This window comes from Bubalus bubalis, chromosome 10 (assembly GCF_019923935.1).
Source record: "Bubalus bubalis isolate 160015118507 breed Murrah chromosome 10, NDDB_SH_1, whole genome shotgun sequence".
Classification (NCBI taxonomy): domain Eukaryota; kingdom Metazoa; phylum Chordata; class Mammalia; order Artiodactyla; family Bovidae; genus Bubalus; species Bubalus bubalis.
The window spans coordinates 100,736,743-100,760,123 of NC_059166.1; positions in this window are offsets into that span (position 1 = coordinate 100,736,743).

The following is a 23,381-nucleotide window of genomic DNA, read 5'->3' on the forward strand; positions in this document are numbered from 1 at the left end:
AGGAGATACATAAAGATAAAGAGAAACCAAGAACAGAAGCCTTTTTTTACCTTCAAAATTCTAATTATACCCACACAACTATCTGATTCAAAAGAGAACAGGGAAAACTTTGCAATAAAAATGTATGCATTATTTCCTGGGCATTAGTATATTAAATTATCAAGTCAGAAACCAATGGGGCCCTTTGGGTCAAGAGACCACTTAAGCATTTAGTTAAATTTATATGAGTACATTGCTGGAAAGATAATTGTAATGATATAAAATGATTCAGTTCAATGATTCCAGTGTGGCTTAAAGATAATGAATCTTTTGTATCAGTCATCTTGGGAATATTAACATTATTGAGTCCTAAGCTTGCTAATGAGCTTTTTGCTAGGAAAAAGTATAAATTACACTGAGTGATATTTTTATTATTATAGGCATGGTATTTAAAAAAGTAATTAGTATGCTTGTGAGTAAATAGCAGGATTGGAATTGACTTTGATCACAGGAAGATGAATATTGAAGCCATCATAATAGTTTGTGAAAATTAATGTGTTACCAAAACTAGAAAAGTTATAGAAGTTTAACATAAAATACAATTAATTTATTTTGATTTAAGATAATGTCAGTTATGGAGATGGTATGGGACATGTGAATGGAAGGATTTATTTTATTTACTTTCTATGTGTTGTGCTCTTCTATATTAACAGCACATGGATTATGAAACTAGCAATGGAAAATGGGCCTCTTGAGAGACAGAGAAGTAGAAGGTCTGGAATTTATAGCTCTGAACACTTTTAAAATTATCATAATAGGAAAATATAAACATAAAATATATCTAAATAATTAAACAAAATTTATATCTACATCTTCCTCTGCACTTGGACTTCTTCAGATCACATTGCTGGGGACTGGCAATAACAAATGTAAATAATCCCTGTGCCTCTTCAGGTTTAGGTAAATAAAGCTGAACCTGCAAATCTGACGTATGTATGCATATATCAGACAGATTCCAAGGTATGAGGAATAGTTTTGTAGGCTCTGAATTTCTTTGGGAATCTAACTATTGCCTGTTTAATGGTAGGGTTTAGCATAGGGTTTAGCACAATGACTAACACAGAGTAGAAACTTAGTAAATAAATATGACATTGATTCAAGAATCTAAATATTAATGACTGAATTTGATTTTCATTGGAAGTAACAAATAACTGTGTCAAATTTGTCCAAGATTGTTTATCCACATATCCATGCCTTGGTTAAAACTTACTGAATTCAAATGATAAGAATTTTTTTTGTTTGTTTGTTTGTTTGTTTGTTTTGTTTTGTTTTTTAATCCATAAAGAAAGAAGAACAGTATGTCATAGTTTTAAAAACAGGGTTTAAAAAATTAAAAATTTACATTTATAACTATAGAATGCTGTAATCTACAGAAAATAAAGTTCTCTGTAGATTTCTATAGGGCAACTGTAAGACATAAAATGTATCCAGATAATGAGGAAGATGTAACTGGCAATTCTTGGTGTCCGCACACATCTCTGGGACCTTTGCAGATTTTCACAACTTTGGGGGATTCGTTTCTGTGAGGTTAGACTGACTTTAGGTTTTCTGTCTTCCCTGCCTCATAATCCTGCTCTCTAGGATTACTGTCAATAAACTATTAATTTCTGCAACCTAGTCTTACCACAGTTACTTCTCTGAGGAGGGAGGAAACAACATTTGAGGCACTAGGAAATGTTGGCAATCTAAAAAAAAAGTGTCTTCTCAGACAAACAGACAGATATGGTTTGGCCCTGATTCTGTTAGCAAACACAACTTTAGATCCACTCTCTCATGCATAATAAAGTCCTGCTACATAGACCAGGTTGTGCTGAAGGGAAGCACAGCATTTATTGCAGGCACCAGGCAAGGAGAAAAAGCACTTCATGCTCAAAACACTTGAATTTTCTGAAGGCTTTCAGGGAAGAGATTTTAAAGATAGTATAAAGGAAGGGGTTGCAGGGTGTGTGATCAACTCTTGCACAGTTCTGTTTGGTTGGAATCAATGTGAAGTTACAAGCAAAATCAAGTTTCTGATTTCAGTTTTCTGGCCTAGGGCCTACGTGCTTGCAGTCCACAGTTTTCATCTGGTTGGGGACTGCTTCCTGTAAAAACAACATAGGGAATGTGTGTTTGAATTTTATCTATATCTTTCAGGTAACTGGGTGTTCAGTGACTCTATGTGGCAGGTTTATAGTCTAAATTGTTTCCAATTTCCTAATCCACCAGCTTTTCTTTGTTTCAACATATTTTTATTTCCTAATAGTTTATTCTTGAACCACCCTTCAGAGACTCATTGGAGGCCAGGGAGATTAAAGCAAAAGGCTTTAACTTCAAACAGGGGCACAGGGACGTACATATGGTTTCAATCACCTCCCCCCCATTTCTTTAATAGTCCTCAATCTCAAAGGGAATAGGTTCAGGAAAAGCAAGGGAGTAAAGTTGGAGGTGGAGAGGTTAATCATAAACTCAGCAGAGGAATTCAGTTTTAAGGGGTCTAAATTTCAATTTCATTCTAGATGTGATTTTGAGACAAGTCATTTACCATTTGAGCAGGTAGCTATGGAGCACCTGATGTGTTAAATAATCCAGGGTGCAGTAATGAATGCAAGTAAGGAAGCAGCTTCATACCAGACTGAGGCACTTTCAGGGAAAGCACAAAAGCACTGATATGAGAGTGTTTCTGGTGCATGTGAGAAGTACAACTCGTGTGACTGGAGCACTGAGAATAGAGGAAGAGAAAGTGAGGTCTAACCAGTTAGGCATATGCTTTGATACTTTGATTACTTTGTCTCTCATTACAGGTTTGGATCTATCCTTTATTTCTTCATTCATTTTTGTCCACACAACAGGGCTTATAGGATCTTAGTTCTCTGACCAGGAATCCAGCCCAGGCCCTTGGCAGAGAAAGCCTGTAGTCTTAATCACTGGACTGCCAAGGAAGTCAAATTATTACTGCATTTTAGGTCCTATTAGAGGATATGATTCCTCCTTTCTGTGTCAAAATAAGCTTGCTTATATCTCTGTTCTCCCCTTAAACAAACAAAACAAAACAAACGAATATACCCGACCTGGTATCAAGCTTGTGCTATTTTCCATAGCCTGGACAGTATTTTTGGTAAAATATCTACCTTTAGGAGTCTGATATAGAAACTTTCAAGTTAAAATTTTCACTCCTTGAATGTCATTCTTTTCAAAATATAAAGTATATGTTTTAAAACCACTATCTTTAAAAAATATCCTTATCATCAAACAATTAATGTTATTTTAAGAATTATAATTTAATCATAAGCATATTTGTCTTAAACTAGTGTCATAAAAATTTACTCAAATAATGTTAGTGATAGCATTTTTAAATCCATAAAATCCAAATGATTATATAAAGTAACACTGATGATTTTTGTGGCTGACATATATATTTAATAAAACTTAGAAGTGTTAATAAGTGTTAACAGTTACATGTTTTTAAAAAGATGAATCTATTTTTGTGTGTGTAATTATAGAACTTATATCTCAAAAGCTGAAATTCAATTCTTTGAGAAAGATAAATTTATATACATGATCTGGGTCTTATAATGTTACATATCTTCATATAAAATGATGTGGGCCTTATAGTTTTAACAGCATAACAATTTAATTTTATATATTTTTTATGAACTGGAAACACACTTAGATTATACATTTGGTTCAGAAAAGTGAGATGTAGCTAGAATGTTCTCAGAGAAAGCAATTTCTTAAAGAGGTTTTTGACACTGATGTTTTGACTGCAAGGAAATATGAACTCGAATTGCCTGATGAGATATCTGATAAAGAGTGAACTTAAAATATAACATTATAACAATCTGCCAGGTGCAATTCAAACCTTTCCAAGTATGTGAGATAATAGAATAAATGAAATGAAAGATGATATTTGGTGTAAATGAAATAGCATTAAACTAAATGAGAACCTCCTGCTAGATGATGTGAAATTGAGATCATATTTTTTTGCCTGAGTAAAAGGAAGTCTACAAGAACATTAAGAAGGATGAGCAAATATTCTCCATTTAAAGAATTCATATATTTTAAAATTAAATTTTATACTGTTCTTAAAATATTGATATTGGATATCTTTAGTGATTTTTGATCTATTATCCTAAATATTACAGAACCTGTTTCCCAAGAAAAACAAGAATTGTTAAGACTAATGTTATATATTCTTATTTTTAGGACAGTAAAGAATATATTTATATTTACAGAATATATGACTATGAAAAATAAAATATGAATATGAAATCATAGTTTTAACATGTTTTTCTTTTGCTGTTTTCTCCCATTCAGGGAAAGCTAGTTTGCTTTTCCATATAATGTCTCATTGAGAGATTGACCCATAAGATGAAATATAATTTTCCAACCACTACATTTTTCACCTGAACTGTAAAAATGGCATTTATTTTTGTGCATATGAAGTCTGCAAGGCACAGAAAATCTGAAAAATGCATTTGTTTGCCTTTAGATATCATTAACTTTCATTTCTATTATTTAACTTTAAAAGATAAGTTTCATTCTATAATATTCCAAATAGATCATCCCAGAGAATAATATGTATTTTTAAATATGTAAAACAAAATAAATATAAGATAAAATTTGAGTCATCAGGCCTCTAAAAATATTAAATTCTTTAATATTTAACAGGTGATGAGAAAGAACACTGTAAGATCATGAGGTGGTTCTATTATTGAGAAATTTGCTGCTTAACTAGATAGACATATAAGGAGAAGTGAGGAAAGTCCCAGCAGGAATTTTGGTAGTTCTATCTATTCTGATGGAATTTGCAGAAGAGTTGTCAGAGCACAAAAGGTGAAAAAGTTGAGAAAATAAGTTTAGAAGTTGCTGTAGTATGTGTCAGCTGTGATAGGGTTTTGTTTTGTTTTGTTTTGTTTAATGAATAGAAGAGAAAAAGAATGGAAAGCAACTGCTTTGTCTTTGCAGTTTTGTGTGAAGACTGGCAATTTTCATAAATAACTGAAAATTTGGTATAAAATGAAATCTCACAAATGAGATTCTAGAGACTGCCAGGAGCCGGCATATTGCATATTGAGTGCAAATTGCATATTGAGTGCAGCACTTTCCACAACATCATCTTTCAGGATCTGGAATAGCTCAACTGGAATTCTATCACTGCCGGGAGCCAGCGTGAGGCGCTCCACCCATGACAAAGGTCATGAGGAAGGAGGCTTGGCATACGCAAAGGCGGATCGAGCCTCAGGAGTCTCCCTGGAAATTCTCGAGCATCTACCCCCCAAAACCAGAGTCTGCCTACTTTCTGCTTTCACCTACACCTCTGACTTTATGGGGGGCTGTTCCCCACTACCTCTCTCTGAAAAAAGAGTTAACTTACAGCTCCAGTTAATAAAGTTCCTGGGTGTGATAGTGTTTCAACCTACAAATTCATTTGGAAGTCCTCTAGCCTGCCTGAATAGGTTTTTCCGGCCACATGTGATTGCTCAGAGCCTCCCAACTGTGAGAGGCAAGAGATGTTCTAAACTGTCTAAATACAGATTCCTTTGAGCAGTTAAAAAATTGATTAGAAATTGTATTGGTGAAAGGATTTTCACTTGTTGGGCCAATGTTTGCTGCTAAGTCTCCATATCCCTTACCTGCTGTGTCCCTGGCAGTGTATTGATTAATATAATTGGTGTAAGTAGTAGCTTTAATGTTTGTAACCTGGGACCCTTGAGTTAATTCTTTTTCTTGTTATAGCCCACCACACCTTTGCTCTGTAGGAATGCAACTTTATCTAATGCTTTTGGAGGGTGGCGCTTGACTAATCACCTTTAGAGAAAAATAAGTTTTCTGAAGAAAGGGTCTTAAAATGTTAACAGGCCTCTGGGCCAGAAGATGATGCAAATCACCTAAACTTTTGCATATGATAAGTTTGCAGGAAGAAAGCCTGGCTTACTGCATGACTCTACCCCGTCCCCCATTATCCTCTATGCATAACTTAAGGTATAAAAACTACTTTGGAAAATAAAGTGCAGACCTTGTTCACGGAAACTTGGTCTCCCCATGTCGTTCTTTCTCTTACCTTCTGGCTGAATTATTCAGCCTCTTTTCTTCACTAAATTTTCCTACTGAGCTATCCTTATTTCAGCCTCTTTTCTTCACTGAATTTTCCTACTGAGCTCTCCTTATTCTATTACTCTTTATATTCTTAATTAACATTTAATTAAGCAGTTGTTTCCTGATCCTCGCTGACGCCGTCCCCGCTTCGAATTCCCTGGATCCACCGGGGCTGGACCCCAGCAAGAGACAAGTTTGACCAACACTGATGACTGATAGCTAATTAATTAAATTGCAAGTAGTTAAGATAGAAATTTTAATTTTGTGTAAACATTAGCTTCACACGTTTCACAAGGAATTAAATCATAATTACTAAAAAGGCAAAAATCTGAAACAAGCATTTTTAAGATCATTTTTGTCAGTTATTCAATCATGAAAACTGAATCTCTCATACTTCATTCTTATTCCAGGAGTATTTTTCCTGCTTCAACATTATATCTCATAAAATAATTCATTTCAGTTCAGTCGCTCAGTCATGTCTGACTGTTTGAGACCCTGTGGTCTGCATCACACCAGGCTTTCCTGTCCGTCATCAACTCCCACAGTTTGCTCAAACTCATGTCTATTGAGTTGGTGATGCCATCAAGCCATCTCATCCTCTGTCATTCCCTTCTACTCCTGCCTTCAATTTTTTCCAGCATTAGGGTCTCTTCTAATGAGTCAGTTATTTGCATCAGGTGGCCAAAGTATTGGCGATTCAGCTTCAGCTTCAGTTGTTACAATAAATATTCAGGACTGGTTTCCTTTAAGGTTGACTGGTTTGATCTCCTTGCAGCCCAAGCAACTCTCAAGAGTCTTCTACAACACCACAGTTTGAAAGAATCAGTTCTTCAGCTCTAGGCTTTCTTCATGGTCTAACACTAAAATCCATACATGACTACTGGAAAAATCATAGACTTGACTCGACAGACCTTTGTGGGAAAAGTAATGTCTCTGCTTTTTAATATGCTGCCTAGGTTGGTCAGAGATTTTCCTCCAAGAAGCAAGTGTCTTAATTTCATGGCTGCAGTCACCATCTGCAATGATTTTGTAGCCCAAAAAAATAAATTCTGACTATATTGCCATTATTTCCCCATCTATTTGCCATGAAATGATGGGACTGGATGCCATGATCTTTATTTCTTGAATGTTGAGTTTAAGCCAGCATTTTTGCTCTCCATTTTTAATTTCTTCAAGAGGCTCTTTAGTTCCTCTTTACTTTCTGCCAGAAGGGTGGTGTCATCTGCATATTTGAGGTTGCTGATGTTTCTCCTTGCAGTCTTGATTCCAGCTTGTACTTCATCCAGCCTGGCATTTCACATGATTTGTTCTGCATACAGGTTAAATAAGCAGGATGCCAATATACAGCCTTGATGTACTCCTTTTCCAGTTTGGAACCAGTCACTTGTTCTATATCTGGTTCCAACTGTTGCTTTTTGATCTGCATACAGATTTCTCAGGAGGCAGGTCAGGTGGTCTGGTATTCCCATATCTTGAATAAATTTCCACAGTTTATTGTGATCCATGCAATCAAAGGCTTCAGTGTAGCCAATAAAACAGAAGTAGATGTTTTTCTGGAATTCTCTTCCTTTTTTGATAACCCAATGGATATAGGCAATTTGATCTCTGGTTTGACTGCCTTTTCTAAATTCAGCTTGAACATCTGGAAGTGCATGGTTCATGCACTGTTGAAGCCTAGCTTGGAAAATTTTGAGCAATATTTGCCAGCATATGAGATGAGTGCAAATGTGTGGTAGTTTGAAGATTCTTTGGCATTGCCTTTCTTTGGGATTGGAGTGAAAACTGACATTTTTCAGTTCTGTGGCTACTGCTGAGTTTATCAAATGTGCTGCCATATTGGATGCAGAACTTTAACAAAATCATCATTTAGGATTTGAAATAGATCACCTAGAATTCCATCACCTCCACTAGCTTTGTTCACAGTGACGCTTCCTAAGGCCCACTTGACTTCACATTCCAGGATGTCAGACTCTAGGCGAGTGATCATAACATTGTGGTAATCTGCGTCATGAAGATCTTTTTTGTACTGTTCTTTTGTGTGTTCTTGCCACCTTTTAGTAACATCCTCTGCTTCTTGTAGGTTCATATCATTTCTGTCCTTTATTGTGCCCCTCTTGGCAGGAAATACTCCCTTGATATCTCTAATTATCTTGAAGAGTTCTCTAGTCTTTCCCATTCTTTTGTTTTCCTCTATTTCTTTGCACTGATCCCTGAGTCTTTCTTATCTATCCTTGCTATTCTTTGAAACTCTGCATTAAAATGAGTATATCTTTCATTTTCTCCTTTGCCTTTAGCATCTCTTCTTTTCTCAGCTGTTTGTAAGGCTTTTTCAGACTAACCATTTTGCCTCTCTACATTTCTTTCTCTTGGGGATGGCCTTCATCACTACCTCCTGTACAATGTCACAAACCTCTGTCCAAACTTCTTCAGGTACTTTGTCTATCAGATCTAATCCCTTGAATATATTTGTCTTTTACACTGTATAATCATAAGGGATTTGATTTAGGTCACACTTGAATGGTCAAGTTGTTTGCCCTACTTGCTTCAATTTATATAGAATTTTGCAATAAGAAGTTCATGACCTGAGCCACAGTAGGCTCCCTGTCTTGCTTTTGTTGACTATATAGACATCTACACCCTCAGCTGTGAAGAATATAATCAATCTGATTTTGTTATTCACCATTTGGTGATATCCATATGTAGAGTCATCTCTTGTGTTTTTGGAATGGGGTGTTTGCTATGACCAGTGTGTTCTGTTTGCAAAACTCTCTTATCCTTTGCCCTGCTTCATTTTGTACTTCAAGGCCAAACTTGCCTATTACTCCAAGTATCTCTTGACTTCCTACTTTTGCATTCCAGTCCCCTATGATGAAAAGGAGATCGTTTTTTGGTGTTAGTTCTAGAAAGTGTTGTATGTTTTCTTAGAACCCTTCGACTTCAGCTTCTCTGGCATTAGTTATTGGCATGTAGACTTAGATTTCTGTGTTATTGAATTGTCTTCTAAACCAACAGGGATCTTTCTGTTGTTTCTGAGATTGTACACAAGTACTGCATTTAACACTCTTTTGCTGACTATGAGGGCTACCCTATCTCTTCTAAGAGATTCTTGACCACAGTAGTAGATGTAAGGATCATCTGAATTAAATTCCCTCATTCCAGTCCATTTTAGTTCACTGATTTCTAAAATGTCAATGTTTACTTTTGCCATCTCTTGTTTGATCACATCCAATTTATCTTGATTCATGGACCTAACATTCTAGGTTCCTATGAAATATTGTTCTTACAGCATCAGACTTAAAATAATTAGTAGGTTCAAATTGCAGAAAAATACATAGAAGCTCTTGATTCAACTCAGGCATTAGAATACAGTAAGCAGGTACATTTGCCTATATTATGTATGTATTTCTGTGGTTAGCCCTTAATATCACTTTTTTCTGACTTTAATATTGCTATCAGTCAGTTCAGTTCAGTTCAGTTGCTCAGTCATGTCCGACTCTTTGTGACCCCATGGACTGAAGCACACCAGGCCTTCTTGTCCATCAACAATTTCCAGAGTTTACTCAAACTCATGTCCTTCAAGTCAGTGATGCCATCCAACCATCTCATCCTCTGTCATCTCCTTCTCCACCCCTCTTCAGTCTATCCCAGCATCAGGGTCTTTTCAAGTGAGTCAGTTCTTCGCATCAGGTGGCCAAAGTATTGGAGTTTCAGCTTCAACATCAGTCCTTCCAATGAAAATTCAGGACTGATTTGCTTAAGGATGAACTGGATGGATCTCCTTACAGTTCAAGGGACTCTCAAGAGTCTTCTCCAACACCACAGTTAAAAAGCATCAATTCTTTGATGCTTAGCTTTCTTTATAGTCCAACTCTCACATCCACACTTGACTATTGGAAAAACCATAGCCTTAACTAGGTGGACATTTTTTAGCAAAGTAATGTCTCTGCTTTTTAACATGCTGCCTATTTTGGTCATAACTTTTCTTCCAAGGAGTAAGCATCTTTTAATTTCATGGCTGGAGTCACCATCTGAAGTGATTTTGCAGCCCCCCAAAATAAAGTCTGCCACTGTTTCCACTGTTTTCCCATCTATTTGCCATGAAGTGACATTATTGCTTTAATTCACAATATTTAGATACAGGAAGATGATTGTCTGAAACTAATTAAAATTATGGGGAAATTCATATCTCAAAATATTCTTCATCTCAAGAAATATAAATGTATGAAGTTGTTCAAAAGGTGTACAGATCGGGAACGTGTTTATCTTGGAAAGTCACTTTTGCATATTTTGAGTGGTGCACTGTCCTGAATGGCAAGTGTTATTCTAACGTTCCATGTCCCAAACTGATCTAATTGTTGCAAAATGGCTCTTGCAGTCAAAGAATATTTAGTTTCTTCTTCAAACTAATAGATGGTATCATCTAAGTGCCATTTCTTATCTGTTTCACAAAACACTGTTCAACAAATTCACTTTGGAATTTGACTTCAGGGAAATTTACTCTATTCATAGAAAGTTGCCGATTTCCTTTAAGCAATAAGAACTATTAAACAATTTCTCATATACCTTAGAAATACATAACAACATAAATGTGTGCTAAGTCACTTCAGTCTTCTCCAACTCTTTGGGACACTATGGACTGTAGCCCTCTAGATTCCTCTGTCCATGGAATTCTCCAGGCAAAAATACTGGAGTGGGTTGCCATTCCCTCCTCCAGGGGATCTTTCCAACACAGAGATTGAATTTATGTCTCCTTCATTGGCAGAGGGATTCTTTACCATTAGCATGGTCTGAGAAACCCATAATATACATAAAAAACAGTAAATAATATAAATATAAAACAGTAAATAATTTTTCACCATGATTATTTTCACACTTGTGACAATAAGGAAGAAAATAAAAGTTTAATCTAGAGTGGCTCAAAAAATGTTCTGAATGCTTTTGAATCCGAATTATGAACACCTAGAAGATAAAAACTACTTATTTCCTGTTGTTTCCCCTAGAATATACCATTTTTTTCATATAAATAAATATTTTTGAAAGTTCACAGATATTAGTATCTTTCTTTAATTGTAAGAACTAAGTATATAATAAGAATATTACTTGTCATATTTGATGTATTTATTTCCTCATTTTTTATCTATAATGTTTATTTTTTGTTTTTAAAATAATTTTAAAAAAATGTATAAAAAGGAGTATAAAAAGTGAAGCTGCATTTTCTACAGCTGCTTTTTCTACTTCTGATTCTACAGCATGTCAAAGATAGCAAATACTATTTTACTCTAAATTTTCAATTGTGTGTATATATATATATATATATATAAACACACACACATATATATATGTATATTTAACATAATTTTTCTTAATCTAATTTTTGCTAAAAAAGTAAGTGTGGATATCTTTTCTTATAAATAAATGTATAACAACGTTTTCAAAACCTTTACAAACTTCAGTTTTCTTTAAGTACAAATTATGTTTAACCAAGCTCTTAATGCTAAGTATTTGAGATTTATACTTTCATTTTAATAATTATAAACACATGAATGGATAGCTTTTGGTCCAGTTGTTTCATAAGAAAATGCATTTCTAAAATCTGGTTTCCTGAATCAAAATTGTCTCACTAAATATATTTTACACACCTCAAAAAAGAGCATTTCTAAAAGGTTGTATCAATTTACAAATATACCAGTATTAAGCATAATTCTACCATCCTACATTTGGAGAAGACAATGGCACCCCACTCCAGTACTCTTGCCTGGAAAATCCCATGGACAGAGGAGCCTGGTAGGCTGCAGTCCATGGGGTCGCTAAGAGTCGGACACGACTGAGCGACTTCACTTTCACTTTTCACTTTCATGCATTGGAGGAGGAAATGGCAACCCACTCCAGTATTCTTGCCTGGAGAATCCCAGGGAATGGGGAACCTGGTGGGCTGCCATCTATGGGGTCACACAGAGTCGGACACGACTGAAGCGACTTAGCAGCAGCAACCATCCTACATTTACAAACATCATGTATGACTAATTTTTACCAAGATAACTGAATAAACAAATACCATTTTTAATCTGTGTTTTTCTCATTGATACTAAAGTTGCATATTTTCAAATGTATTTACTGTCTTTCAAATAAATCTTGGTTTGTAATAAAATAATCTTTTAAAAAATTATTCTATTACAAACCAATAAAATATTGTAAAATAATTAGCCTCCAATTAAAATAAATAAATTTAAATTAAAAATTATTTTAAAATAAAATCATTTTCATTTAAATTACTTATTGGTACTTTTCACTGGATTTTATATTGGGGATCCATTGTTTTTCAACATTTTATGAAGAAATTTGAAGTTATTGTATTTTTTTTTTTACAATGAATTGTGTTAATCCACCCATCCTATTCTGTCATTGCCATTTTCTAAATGTGCTGTGGCACGAATCAGTTCATAGAATCTTCACCCATTTCATATCTTTCAGTTCAGTTAGTCGCTCAGTCCTGTCCGACTCTTTGCGACCCCATGAATCCACGAAATCCAGGCCTTCCTGTCCATCACCAACTCCCGGAGTTCATTCAAACTCACGTCCATCGAGTCAGTGATGCCATCCAGCCATCTTATCCTCTGTCGTCCCCTTCTCCTCCCGCCCCCAATCCCTCACAGCATCAGAGTCTTTTCCAATGAGTAAGCTCTTCGCATGAGGTGGCCAAAGTACTGGAGTTTCCGCTTTAGTATCACTCCTTCCAAAGAAATCCCAGGGCTGATCTCCTTCAGAATGGACTGGTTGGATCTCCTTGCAGTCCAAGGGACTCTCTCGAGTCTTCTCCAACACCACAGTTCAAAAGCATCAATTCTTCAGCACTCAGCTTTCTTCACAGTCCAACTCTCACATCCATACATGACCAAAGGAAAAACCACAGCCTTGACTAGACGAACCTTTGTTGGCAAAGTAATGCCTCTGCTTTTGAATATGCTATCTAGGTTGGACATAACTTTCCTTCCAAGGAGTAAGCATCTTTTAATTTCATGGCTGCAGTCACCATCTGCAGTGATTTTGGAGTCCAGAAAAATAAAGTCTGACACTGTTTCTACTGTTTCCCCATCTATTTCCCATGAAGTGATGGGACCAGATGCCATGATCTTCATTTTCTGAATGTTGAGCTTTAAGCCAACTTTTTCACTCTCCACTTTCACTTTGATCAAGAGGCTTTTTAGTTCCTCTTCACTTTCTGCCATAAGGGTGGTGTCATCCGCATAACTGAGGTTATTGATATTTCTCCCAGCAATCTTGATTCCAGCTTGCGTTTCTTCCAGTCCAGCGTTTCTCATGATGTACTCTGCATATAAGTTAAATAAACAGGGTGACAATATACAGATTTGACGAACTTCTTTTCCTATTTGAAACCAGTCTGTTGCTCCATGTCGAGTTCTAACTGTTGCTTGTTGACCTGCATACAGGTTTCTCAAGATGCAGGTCAGGTGGTCTGGTGTTCCCATCTCTTTCAGAATTTTCTACAGTTTATTGTGATCCACACAGTCAAAGGCTTTGGCATAGGAAATAAAGCAGAAATAGATGCTTTTCTGGAACTCTTTTGCTTTTTCCATGATCCAGCGGATGTTGGCAATTTGATCTCTGGTTCCTCTGCCTTTTCTAAAACCAGCTTGAACATCAGGAATTTCACAGTTCACATATTGCTGAAGCCTGGCTTGGAGAATTTTGAGCATTACTTTACTAGCATGTGAGATGAGTGCAATTGTGCGGTAGTTTGAGCATTCTTTGGCATTGCCTTTCTTTGGGCTTGGAATAAAAACTGATCTTTTCCAGTACTGTGGCCACTGCTCAGTTTTCCAAATGTGCTGGCATATTGAGTGCAGCACTTTCACAGCATCATCTTTCAGGATTTGGAATAGCTCATCTGGAATTCCATCACCTCCACTAGCTTTGTTCGTAGTGATGCTTTCTAAGACCCACATGGCTTCACATTCCCGGATGTCTGGCTCTAGGTCAGTGATCACACCATCGTGATGATCTGAGTCATGAAGATCTTTTTTGTACAGTTCTTCTGTGTATTCTTGCCACCTCTTCTTAATATCTTCTGCTTCTCTTAGGTCCATACTATTTCTGTCCTTTATCAAGCCCATCTTTGCATGAAATGTTCCTTTGGTATCTCTGATTTTCTTGAAGAGATCCCTAGTCTTTCCCATTCTGTTGTTTTCCTCTATGTCTTTGCATTGATCTCTGAAGAAGGCTTTCTTATGTCTTCTTGCTATTCTTTGGAACTCTGCATCCAGATGTTTATATCTTTCCTTTTCTCCTTTGCTTTTTGCTTCTCTTCTTTTCACAGCTGTTTGTGAGTCCTCCCCAGACAGCCATTTTGCTTTTTTTCATTTCTTTTCCATGGGGATCGTCTTGATCCCTGTCTCCTATACAATATCATGAACCTCATTCCATAGTTCATCAGGCAGTCTATCTATCAGATCTAGGCCCTTAAATCTATTTCTCATTTTCACTGTATAATCATAAGGGATTTGATTTAGGTCATACCTGAATGGTCTAGTGGTTTTCTCTACTTTCTTCAATTTAAGTCTGAATTTGGCAATAAGGAGTTCATGGTCTGAGCCACAGTCAGCTCCTGGTCTTGTTTTTGCTGACTGTATAGAGCTTCTCCATCTTTGGCTGCAAAGAATATAATCAATCTGATTTCAGTGTTGACCATCTGGTGATGTCCATGTATAGAGTGTTCTCTTGTGTTGTTGGAAGAGGGTGTTTTTTATGACCAGTGCATTTTCTTGGCAAAACTCTATTAGTTTTTGCCCTGCTTCATTCCATATTCCAAAGCCAAATTTGCCTGTTACTGCAGGTTTTTCTTGACTTCCTGCTTTTTCAGTCCAGTCACCTATAATGAAAAGGACATCTTTTTTTGGGTGTTAGTTCTAAAATGTCTTGTAGGTCTTCATAGAACCGTTCAACTTCAGCTTCTTCAGTATTACTATGTTATTCATTTCTTTAACTAGAATTCAAAATGCTATTTTCTTTAGGTGCAAAATGTACACAAAATGAAATGTACAAGTCTATGTGTGTATTTTGAAATTTAACATGCATATATGTTCAGTTGCTTTAGTTGTGTCCAACTCTCTCCAACCCCATGGACTTTAGCCCACCAGGCTTATCTGTCCATCAGATTTTCCCAGTAAGAATACCAGACTGTGTTGCATGCCCTCTTCCAGGGAATAGTCCTGACCCAGGGATCCAACCCACATCTCCTGTGTCTCCTGCATTGCAGGTGGATTTTTTATTGCTGAGACATGGGGGACACCCTTGTGAGACGTAACAGATACCTAAATCTATAACCAAAACTTTAACAAGATTACAGAAATGACCTTTGAGCCTCTACATTTCTTATGCCTTTAACTTTCTCTTGTTTCTTTTTAAATTTATAATATCTTCCTAAAATGTAATTAATTGAATGGATTTTTTTTCTTTCTTTTATTGTTTCTGACTTTTGAATCTGTTCTAGGATGGCATGCACATTTATTTATTTATTTTGTTTTCTGATAACTATAATTCTGGTGTAATTACATTGAATGGTATTCTTCCTATTTTATTGGTAAGCTGAGATAAATAATCACAATCAATTATTACCACCATCAACTCCCTCCCGTATTTGAAACATGGTCCAAAATGAACACTATTTTATGTGTACTAACTAAAAGCTGAACCTATCCCAGTGAACCTCTGTAGAAGAAGATGAAAATCTTTTTTTTTTTTTTTTTTTAAGAGAAGTCTTGAGATCTTAGTGTATCAGTGGCACAATTTTTTCCCCAGTATGTTGCCTAAAGAGTACAGTGTAAAAATAATTCACATATAATTATCGGAACTTATATATTTTGTCAGCTTTCAGATTTGTCCTTGTCTTAAGTGACACATTTTGGCAAGGACAGACCTAAAAGTCCAACAAACATAAAGTTAATGAGTAACATTCAGTGATGCTATCCAGCCATCTCATCCTCTGTCATCCCCTTCTCCTCCTTCCCCCAATCCCTCCCAGAATCAGAGTCTTTTCCAATGAGTCAACTCTTTGCATGAGGTGGCCAAAGTACTGGATTTTCAGCTTTAGCACCATTCCTTCCAAAGAACACCCAGGGTTGATCTCCTTTAGAGTAGACTGGTTGGATCTCCTTGCAGTCCAAGGTACTTTCAAGAGTCTTCTCCAACACCACAGTTCAAAAGCATCAATGCTTCGGCGCTCAGCTTTCTTCACAGTCCAACTCTCACGTCCATACATGACCACAGGAAAAACCATAGCCTTGACTAGACGGATCTTTGTTAGCAAATTAATGTCTCTGCTTTTCAATATGCTAAGTTGGTCATAACTTTTCTTCCAAGGAGTAAGTGTCTTTTAATTTCATGGCTGCAGTCACCATCTGCAGTGATTTTGGAGCCCCCCAAAATAAAGTCTGACACTGTTCCCACTGTTTCCCCATGGATTTCCCGTGAAGTGATGGGACCAGATACCATGATCTTCATTTTCTGAATGTTGAGCTTTAAGCCAACTTTTTCACTCTCCTCTTTCACTTTCATCAAGAGGCTTTTTAGTTCCTCTTCACTTACTGCCATAAGGGTGGTGTCATCTGCATATCTGACAGAGGATGAGATGGCTGGATGGCATCACTGATTTGATGGACGTGAGTTTGAGTGAACTCCGGGAGGTGGTGATGGACAGGAAGGCCTGGTGTGCTGCAATTCATAAGGTCGCCAAGAGTCAGACATGACTGAGAGACTGAAGTGAACTGAACTAAACATTCTGTATGACAGCTTTTCTACCTGCTGTTGTCCATAAAATAAACAAGGATAATTTTATTCTAAAAAGTGAAAAAATGTACTTCAAAACTGGAACTCAAGTTGCTAAGATAATTGTTTTCAATAGGTTGTATTAACAAATCTCTTTGAAAATAGTTGGCAAAAAAGAATGCAGTCTAAAATGTATATGGCCTATTTGGAAGATTTTTAATAATAATCATGAGGAAAACTCTGGGGTTTATTAGAAACAGATAATAAAAGAGCATGTTAATTAAAAATCATAGAAGGTTATTTACAGAGTAATGGATACTCTTTAGTGTTATATGTGTTAAAATGTTTTCAAGTTAACACACAAAGACAACACTACCTTCATTTCAAGACAAGTTGCATTTTCATGTGAAATGAGGTTCAAAGACATGTTAATAGGTGATATTATACAAATGTTTCCAGAGAAAAACACGTTGTAAGTGATTTATGAAGGGAAATTCCATTTTTATTCTTCAATATTAAGAACTCATCAATATTAAGAAGTACAGTGATAATAGCTCTGTTGCCATATGATGGTCACTCACTCCCAAATTCAAGCTCCAAGGCCCATCATTCTGTGCATCTCTTAGCTATCTCATGGCTAGAACTGAATTTACCTTCCTTTGGTGTTCATTTTCACATTGACAAGTACACTGGGATTTCCATTACCCTTATTTTTATGCATGGTGCTTCCCTGGTGGCTCAGTGGTGAAGAATCTGCATGCTAATGCAGGCAATGTGGGTTTGATCCTTTCTTTAGGAACATTCCCTGGAAAAAGAAATTACAACTCATTCCAGTATTCTTGCCTAGGAAATTCCTCACACAGAGGAGCTTGATGGGCTACAGTCCATGGGTTGCAGAGTCAGATATAATTTAGCAACTAAAAAGCAGCAGTAATTTTTTATGCATATATTTATACACCTCATCCCTTTATAATGGGCTTTAACTCTGAAGCATGAAGTTGTAGATAATTCTCCTGTTTGAATTTCTGAATATTAAATATTACTTTAAGTGGATAGACTGCATGAAAGCATAGATTAAAAAGGAAAATACTTTGGTATATTTTTTATCCACATTTCTGGGCTTAATCCAGACCCAATGAAAATACTTTTTTGCCTGGCCCATTTCAATGCTTTTACCTTAGCCATTTCCCTCATTATTGTTGAGTGGAAAAATGCTACTTAGTGAGAATGTCAGGATACATGTAATATGCAATTTTCCTAAGCAAACTGAAAAGCAGCCACAAAACAGAGCTTCCACTTCAAAGGGACTTTTTCAACTGTTCCCATAACACACTCCTCTATTCATTCAGATTATTAAAATTTGCACTTAGTCTGTGTTTTGATATGTGGTGACAAGCTTATTGAAAATTTCACAACAAAAGAGATCTTTCCTTTCTTGTTCACTAGACTCAACCCCACTAACATAAGAAGAAAATGTCATTTTTCATTCCAATCCCAAAGAAAGGCAATACCTAAGAATGTTAAAACTACTGCACAATTGCACTCATCTCAAATGCTATCAAAGTAATGCTTACAATTCTCCAAGCTAGGCTTCAAAAATATATGAACTGAGAGCTTCCAGATGCTCAAACTGGATTTAGAAAAGGCAGAGGAACCAAAGATCAAATTGCCAACATCTGTTGGATCATAGAAAAAGCAAGAGAATTCCAGAAAAACATCTACTTATGTATTATTAACTACACTGAAGCCTTTGACTGTGTGGATCACAACAAACTGTGGAAAATTCTTCAAGTTATGGGAATACCAGACCACCGGACCTGCCTCTTGATAAATCTGTATGCAGGTCAGGAAGCAACAGTTAGAACCAGACATGAAACAATGGACTGGTTCCAAACTGGGAAAGGAGTATGTCAAGGCTGTATAATGTCACCCTGCTAATTTGCCTTATATGCAGAGTATGTCATAAAAAAAATACCAGACTGGATGAAGCACAAGCTGGAATCAAGATTTCCAGGAGACAATATCAGTAACCTCAGATATGCAGATGATACCACCCTTATGACAGGAGATGAGGAAATAAAGAGCCTCTTGATGAAAGTGAAAGAGAAGAATAAAAAAGCTGGATTAAAACTCAGCACTTAAAAAATGAAGATCATAGCATATGGTCCCATCACTTCATGACAAATAGATGGGGAAATAATGGAAACTGTGAGAGACTTTAATTTTGGGGGCTCCAAAACCACTGCAGATGGTGATTGCAGTCATGAAATTAAAAGACACTTGCTCCTTGGAATAAAAGATATAACAAACGTAGACAGCATATTAAAAAGCAGAGACATTACTTTGCAAACAAAATTCTGTCTATTCAATGCTATAGTTTTTCCAGCAGTCATGTATGGATGTGAGAGTTGGATCATAAAGAAAGCTGAGCGCAGAAGAATTGATGCTTTAGAATGGTGGTGTTGTAGAAGACTCTTGAGAGTCCCTTGGACTTCAAGGAGATCCAACCAGTCCATCCTAAAGGAAATCAGAACTGAATATTCATTGGAAGGACTGATGCTGGACCTGAAGCTCCAATCCTTTGGCCACCTGATGCAAAGAACTGAGTCATATGAAAAGACCTGATGCTGGGAAAGATTGAAGGTGGGAGGAGAAGGGGAAGACAGAGGATGAGATGGTTGGATCGCATCACCAACGCGATGGACATGAGTTTGAGTAGCCTCCAGGAGTTGGTGGTGGACAGGGAGGTCTGGTGTGCTGCAGTCCATGGGGTCACAAAGAGTCAGACACGACTGATCAACTAAACTGAACATTAAATTTAGGACAATAGAAGAAAATGAAATACATTTATAGACATCAGGTGTGTTGAATACATTGGAATAATAACTGATCAAAAAACCCATTGAGTCCAGGACCCTGGGGTGAGGCCCTCCTGGCAGGTTTACCTGAACCACTGAGGTACAAGTTGTACATATTTGGCAGTGCCACAGGTTTAGGCATAAAAGGCTGTAAGTTAAAGTCTTTCTAATCTACCATTTGTTCCAGAATGAGTTAGGACCAGGAACTCACCAGGAGATTAATGGGGGCATGTAGGAGGTCAGAGGTCCCTGCACAAATTTTTGTGAAATAAACACCCACCCATCTCAGCTGGAAGAAAATGAAACATAGCCAGACTTCCTTAGTGATGGGGGCAGTAAGAGAAGTTGAGTTGAAGCCTGGTAAGTCCATGACCACATTCACAGTCTTTTTTTTTTTTTTTTTTTTTTTTTTTAATTTTATTTTCTTTTTAAACTTTACATAATTGTATTAGTTTTGTCAAATATCAAAATGAATCCACCACAGGTATACATGTGTTCCCCACCCTGAACCCTCCTCCCTCTTCCCTCCCCATACCATCCCTCTGGGTCATCCCAGTGCACTAGCCACAAGCATCCAGTATCGTGCATCGAACCTGGACTGGCAACTCGTTTCATACATGATATTTTACATGGTTCAATGCCATTCTCCCAAATCTTCCCACCCTCTCCCTCTCCCACAGAGTCCATAAGACTGTTCTATACATCAGTGTCTCTTTTGCTGTCTCGTACACAGGGTTATTATTATCATCTTTCTAAATTCCATATATATGCATTAGTATTGGTGTTTTTCTTTCTGGCTTATTTCACTCTGTATAATAGGCTCCAGTTTCATCCACCTCATTAGAACTGATTCAAATGTATTCTTTTTAATGGCTGCATAATACTCCATTGTGTATATGTACCACTGCTTTCTTATCCATTCATCTGCTGATGGACATCTAGGTTGCTTCCATGTCCTGGCTATTATAAACAGTGCTGCGATGAACATTGGGGTACACGTGTCTCTTTGCCTTCTGGTTTCCTCAGTGTGTATGCCCAGCAGTGGGATTGCTGGATCATAAGGAGGTTCTATTTCCAGTTTTTTAAGGAATCTCCACTCTGTTCTCCATAGTGGCTGTACTAGTTTGCATTCCCACCAACAGTGTAAGAGGGTTCCCTTTTCTCCACACCCTCTCCAGCATTTATTACTTGTAGACTTTTGGATCGCAGCCATTCTGAATGGTGTGAAATGGTACCTCATAGTGGTTTTGATTTGCATTTCTCTGATAATGAGTGATGTTGAGCAACTTTTCATGTGTTTGTTAGCCATCTGTATGTCTTTTTGGAGAAATGTCTATTTAGTTCTTTGGCCCATTTATTGATTGGGTCATTTATTTTTCTGAAGTTGAGCTGTAGGAGTTGCTTGTATATGTTTGAGATTAGTTGTTTGTCAGTTGCTTCATTTGCTATTATCTTCTCCCATTCTGAAGGCTGTCTTTTCACCTTGCTAATAGTTTCCTTTGATGTGCAGAAGCTTTTAAGGTTAATTAGGTCCCACTTGTTTATTTTTGCTTTTATTTCCAATATTCTGGGAGGTGGGTCATAGAGGATCCTGCTGTGATGTATGTCGGAGAGTGTTTTGCCTATGTTCTCCTCTAGGAGTTTTATAGTTTCTGGTCTTACGTTTAGATCTTTAATCCATTTTGAGTTTCTTTTTGTGTATGGTGTTAGAAAGTGTTCTAGTTTCATTCTTTTACAAGTGGTTGACCAGATTTCCCAGCACCACTTGTTAAAGAGATTGTCTTTAATCCATTGTATATTCTTGCCTCCTTTGTCAAAGATAAGGTGTCCATATGTGCGTGGATTTATCTCTGGGCTTTCTATTTTGTTCCATTGATCTATATTTCTGTCTTTGTGCCAGTACCATACTGTCTTGATAACTGTGGCTTTGTAGTAGAGCCTGAAGTCAGGTAGGTTGATTCCTCCGGTTCCATTCTTCTTTCTCATGATCGCTTTGGCTATTTGAGGTTTTTTTTGTATTTCCATACAAATTGTGAAATTATTTGTTCTAGCTCACAGTCTTTCTAAACTGAGAGATCCATATCTGAATGGCATCAGTGGTCATTGCTGGCTGGTGTCAGCAAAACATTAGCAATCTTTGGATTACAGTTTAGAATCTATAGGAAGCTGGTGACACAGCAAGCACTGCTGCTGCTAAGTCACTTCAGTTGTGTCTGACTCTGTGCGACCCCAGAGACGGCAGCCCACCAGGTTCCCCTGTCCGTGGGATTTTCCAGGCAAGAGTACTGGAGTGGGGAGCCAGTGCCTTCTCCGAGCAAGCACTTAAGAACCCAATTTAAAAAATTTCTCCACCACCATGAAATCTTATAAGATATGGTTTCCCTGCCCCATGAATAGATACCTTCTTAGGGAGCCAAAGAGGATTGTCTCAGGAGACACTGGACATCTTCAAAGGTTAAGTGACTCCTTCAAGGCTACAGAGTCAGTAAGTGGCAGAGCTGAAATCTGAACCTAAATAGTTCATTTCTAGATACCATAGCCAAACTACCATACTACTACCTCTTTTGCTGCAGATCTGGGTGCAGTTGAGAAGGTACTGGTAAGCCTTCAGCTTACTCAGCTGTGGAACAGAAACTAGAATGCAATTTATACAGAAGAGCTCTGTGAAACAGCCGAGATATAATTAGAATCTTTCTGGAATGAGAAGGCTGCCTAAAGGAGTAAGGAAGGCATTTAAGGACTGTGTTTCAGTGTAGATTAGGCTTCTGCACTTCTGCAGGTAATCAGCACCTGAATATAGATATCATATGACTGCTGGCTTCAGGTCCTCTTATTGGCCCGGGGCATAGTGGATGGCATAAAACACAATTTTTGGACCATTTTGCTTCTTAAAATCTGCTATTGCATTTGATATTTAAATAGAGTCACTCATATTTTCTCTGAGTCTCAGAGGAGTCCATGTTTGGTTTGAACTTAAAACATTTTAAAGGATATTTGACCTAATTTTTGATATCTGTGGACTTCCCTAGTGGCTCAGAGGGTAAAGCGTCTGCTTGCAATGCGGAAGACCAGGGTTCAATCCCTGGGTCAGGAAGATCCCCTGGAGGAGGAAATGCCAACCCACTCCAGTATTCTTGCCTACAGAATCCCATGGATGGAGGAGCCTGGTAGGCTACAGTCCACAGGGTCACAAAGGGTCAGACACGACTGAGCGACTTCACTCACTTTTGATGTTTGTAACTATTAGTTTCTTCTTCATATCAAAGGTTGTTTTAAACTATGGAAATAGCAATAATGTATATAATCTTTAATAGATTCTTAAAAGTTTACTAGGGTTAAGTAACTATATTCAAAATGAAAATTGCCCTTGCTCAAAAAAATCATTCATTGAAGCAAGGCTACAATTGAAAATAATATATGGATGCAGGTAGCTGATATTTTTTTAACCAGTTCAGGATTTGATTTAAAATTTATATTCTAGTTGGAAGAATCATCTTAGGATTTAAAGTAGGGAGTGATATGGCCCAGTTTGCATTTTGGAAGGTCTTCTCGCATCATGACGGAGAAGGAAATGGCAACCCACTCCAGCATTCTGGCCTGGAGAATCCCATGGAACAGGAGCCT